Consider the following 5110-nt stretch of genomic DNA (forward strand, 5'->3'; position numbering starts at 1 on the left):
TCTATAATTTTGTTATTTCAAAAATATTATATAAACAGAAACAGACAGTGTATAATCTTCTGAGATTAGCTTTTTTCACTCAGCATAATTCCCTTGAGACCATTCAAGTTGTTGCATAAATCAATAGTTCATTCCTTTTTATTGCTTATGATCCATGGTCATGTGGTAAAGTGCATATTTAGTTTTGACAAGAATTACATTAAGCCTTTAGATTAATTAGGGGCAAATTGACACCTTTACTATGTTGAGTATTCCAATCTATGAACATGGTACATCTGTTTAAGTCTTTTTTTTTTTTTTTTTTAAAGATTTTTATTTATTTTATTTTTTCCCCCCAAAGCCCCAGTGGATAGTTGTGTGTCGTAGCTGCACATCCTTCTAGTTGCTGTATGTGGGACTCGGCCTCAGGATGAACGGAGAAGTGGTGCCTCGATGCGCACCCGGGATCCGAACCCGGGCCGCCAGCATCGCAGCGCAAGCACTTAACCACCAAGCCACAGGGCCGGCCCTCTGTTTAAGTCTTTGATTTCTATTTATACCTCATCTATTTATAGGTCTACTTATAGGTAATCTATTTAGGTCTTTGATTTATTTCATCAGCAGACTGTAGTTTTCAGTATAAAAGTCCTAAACATGTTTTGTTTTATACATAAGTTTCTTTGTAGAAATTGTAAATGGTATTATTGTGTCTTTAGTTTCAGTTTCCACGTGTTTATTGTTAGTATATGGAAAAGTGATTAAATTGTGTACTGCAAATTTGATGAATTCACTTATTAGTTCTAGGAGTTTTTGTGCAGATTTCTTGGGATTTTCTACGTAGACAATCGTGTCTTCTGCATCTAAAGGACAATTTTACTTTTTCCTTTCCAATCTGTATGCTTTTTATTTATTGTTCTTGCTTTATTGCTCTGGCTGGAAATTCCTGTGCCATATTGAATAAGAGTGGTAAAAATGGACATCCTTGGCTGTTTCTAATATCACTCTTTCACCATTAAGTATAATGTTAGTTGTAGGATTTTTTAGGTGTTCTTTATCAAATTGAGGAAGTTCCTCCTCTACTCCTAGTTTTCTGAGAGTTTTTATCATGAATGGTTATGGGATTTTGTCAAATGCTTTTTGTGCATCACTTAATATGATCATGTGATTTTTCTTTTTTTAGCCTATTGATATGGTGGATTGTATACATTGGTTTTTGAATGTTGAAACAGACTTACATACCTGCAATAAGTTCTACTTGAGTTATGGTGTATAATTCTTTTTATACATTGGTGGATTTGATTTGAAAATGTTTTGTTGAGGATTTTTGCACCTAAGTTTATAAGAAATATTGATTTGTAGTTTTCTTTTTTTGTACTGTTTTTATATTGTTACAAATGAGTTGGGAAGTATTCCCTCTTCTTCTAGTTTATGAAAGATAATTTCTAAGATTTGTGTTAATTATTCTTTAATTGTTTGGTAGAATTTCCTCCAGTGAAGACATTTGGACCTAGAGATTTCTTTTTTTTTTTTTTTTTTTTTTGTGAGGAAGATCAGCCCTGAGCTAACATCTGATGCCAATCCTCCTCTTTTTGCTGAGGAAGATTGGCCCTGAGCTAACATCTGGGCCCATCTTCCTCTACTTTATATGGGACGCTGCCACAGCATGGCTGGACAAGCAGTGCGTCAGTGCACACCCGGGATCCGAACCGGTGAACCCCAGGCTGCCACAGCAGAGCGCGTGCACTTAACTGCTTGCACCACCAGGCCAGCCTAGAGATTTCCTTTCTGGGAATTACAAATTCAATTTCTTTAATGGTTATAGGACTATTAAAGTTGTCTATTTCATCTTAGTTGAGTTTTGATAGTTTGTGGTTTTGAGGAATTGGTCTGTTTCTTCTAAGTTGTTGAATTTACGAACATGGAAACATACTCTGTATGATTCCAGTCCTTTTAAATTTATTGAGTTTTTTTTGATATTATTCTAATAAATTTGTTTGTTTAAATACTTAACTACTTCCTCATCCCTGTAACTTGCCTTTATTGGAGTTGATTTCTCTATTCACATGCTTTTCACATTTGTTTATGCTCAAGTCTCTTCCAACTTAGAAAAATAAAGTTTTGGGAAACTGTCTACCTCCCTCTAGCTACCAAGGATAGTTCTTTCTATCCTTCTTTCTAGAGCCAATTTGAGGGAAGAGGCATCCACACCCGTGAGGTTCACCTTTGCCAGCAGTCACTCACCTCCTGACCCAGGAAGGACCACACTAGTCAAGCCACCTTGGACAATGTGTATCCCCATGGGGTTCTGGGCAGCATTTTGACAACCTGGAGTGTTCTGCCAGGAACGGACAGATGGTGAAGAGTCAGAATGAATAAAAGTTGTAGTAATTTGTGCTAATGAAATACATTTAGCCACGAAAAGATAAGACTTTATGGAGACTAAAGAAGTGCTTTTTAAAATATTTGAAAATTTGCCAAGTAGAAGAGGAGCCAAAACTAAACTTGGTGAGGTGATATTATAAGGATCTTATTCTCTAGCTCAGAGAAATTGAAAACATTTTTCTCTCATTATTGTATTGTAAAAACTTTCAAACATCCAGCAAAATTGAAAGAATTGTATAATAAACACCTGTATATACATGACCTACATGACCTAGACTCTACGATGAACATTTTACTATAAATGCTTTATCACACGCATCCATTCATCTGTCCATCCCTCTATCTGTTCTTCAACCCTATTTTTAAACAGCTTTATTGATATATAATTTACATAGCATAAAATTTACTCATTTTAAATATACAATTTAATGAATTTTAGTATATTTACACAGAGTTAAACAACCATCACCACAATCTAATTCTAGAACATTTCCATCACCCCAAAAGATCTTTCCTGCTCATTCATTTGCAGTCACTCTGCATTTCCGCCTCCAGCCCCTGGCAACCACTAATCTACTTTCTTTCTCTAGAGATTTGTCTTCTTTGGAAATTTCATATAAATGCAATCATACAATATATGTTCTTTTGTGTCTGGTTTCTTTCACTGAGCATAATGTTTTTGAGGTTCATCCATGGTGTAGCATGTATTAGTACTTGGTTACTTGTTGTTGCTGAATATTAACCTACTGTATGCATATACTACATTTTGCGTATCTATTTACAGTTGATGAACATTTGTTGCTATGAACACTCACATACAAGTCTGTGTATGGACATATGTTTTCGTTTCTCTTGGGTAGATAACAAAGGAGTAGAATTTATGAGTCACATAGTAAATTTATGTTTAACTTTTTGAGAAACTGAGGCAATGTTTTCCTTTTAAACAACTTTATTGAGATATAGTTCTCATACCATACAATTCACTAACTTAAAGTGTACAATTCAGTAGCTTTTAGTATATTCACAGAGTTGTGCAACCACCACAACAATCTAATTTTAGAACATTTTCAACATTTCCCCCAAAAATCCTGCACTCCTTAGCCATTACCCCCAACCCCTCCATAGTCTCCCACTCCCATGCCCAGCCCTAGATAACCATTAATTTACTTTCTGTCTCTATAGCTTTGCCTATTCTGGACATGTCATATAAATGTAATCATAAAATATGTGGTCTTTTGTTGACTGGCTTTTTTCACGCAGCATAATGTTTTCAAGGTTCATCCACGTTGTTACGTGTATCAGTACTTCATTCTTTTTATTGCCCAATAATCTTCCATTGTATGGATGTACTGCATTTATTTATGCATTCCTCAGTTGATGGACATTTGGGTTGTTTCCCCTTTGTGTATACTATGAATAATGCTGCTATGTATATTTGTGTACAAGTTTTTGTGTGGACATATGTTTTCATTTTTCTTGCAGTTGTCTGGTAACTCTGTATTTGTCCTTTTGAGAAACTGCTAGACTGTTTTTCAAAGTGGCTGCACCATTTTACATTTCTCACAAGTAATGTATGAGGCTTCCAGTTTCTCCACATTCTGTCTTTTATTACCTGTATTTTTATTATAGCCATCCTGGTAGGTGTGAAGTGGTATATCATTGTAGTTTTGATTTGCATTTCCCTGATGGCTAGTGGTATGATATTTATCAGCCATTTGTACATCTTTTTTGGAGAAATGTCAAGTCAGATCCTTTGCCCATTTTTAAATTGGGTAATTTGTCTTTTTATTATTGAGCCATAATTGTTCTTTATGTATTCTAGATACAATTCCTTTATCAGATATATGATTTGCAAAATTTTCTCCCATTCTATATATTTTTTCATTTTTTTAATGGCGTCCTTTTGAAGTATCAAAATTTTTAAGTTTTATTAAATTTACCTTTTTTTCTTTGGTTGCTTGTGCTTTTGGTGTCATATTTAAGAAACAAGGTCATGAAGATTTATTCTTATGTTTTCTTCTAAGAGTTTAATATTTTGGCTCTTACGTTTAGGTCTTCGATCTACTTTCATTTTTGTATATGGTGTGAGGTAGGGGTCCAACTTCATTCTTTTTCATGTGGATATCCAGTTGTCCCAGCACCATTGGTTGAAGTGACTATTATTTCCCCAAGACCAAGTGCCAATGGTCTTCGCACTCTTGTCAAAAATAGTAGGAACGTTTTTAAACAAACAGAACTGGTCACACGTGGAACAGGCTGCTGGGTGAGGTGTACGTGCTTTGTCTGGGGCACATTAGGTTAAATGGAAGCACTCAGGGTCATGGAGAGAAGAAGGTAGTGGGGAAGGAGATGGGCAGAGGTTTCACTCTTTCCTTCTCTCTCTTCCACTCAAAAAGGCTTTCCAATGCTAAGGTGCTGTGATTTTTGAGGGGTGGTGGCAGGAATGTGTCTGTGTGTGAGTCAAGTAGAATAAGGGGGTCAAATTGCCTTCCTCTCTCATTTCAACCAGACCAGCTTCCTTTGTGTCTGCTTGTTTACTGGGATCAGTGGAGAAATCAGTTTGATAAAAAGATTTCACGACTGAAAGTCATTTAAAACTTATTCATTTCAAGACTTTTATGGATAAATGAGCAAACAGTGGCCCTGAGAGCACCCCGGACTAGCCCAAGACCACACACGAGCACCACGTGGCAGAGCCAGGTCCCTTGAAGAGTGCTCTTTCCACTGGGAACCTGAGGGATAAGCTTTG

This window comes from Ceratotherium simum, chromosome 40 (assembly GCF_057802395.1).
Source record: "Ceratotherium simum simum isolate JZ-2026a chromosome 40, ASM5780239v1, whole genome shotgun sequence".
Lineage (NCBI taxonomy): Eukaryota > Metazoa > Chordata > Mammalia > Perissodactyla > Rhinocerotidae > Ceratotherium > Ceratotherium simum.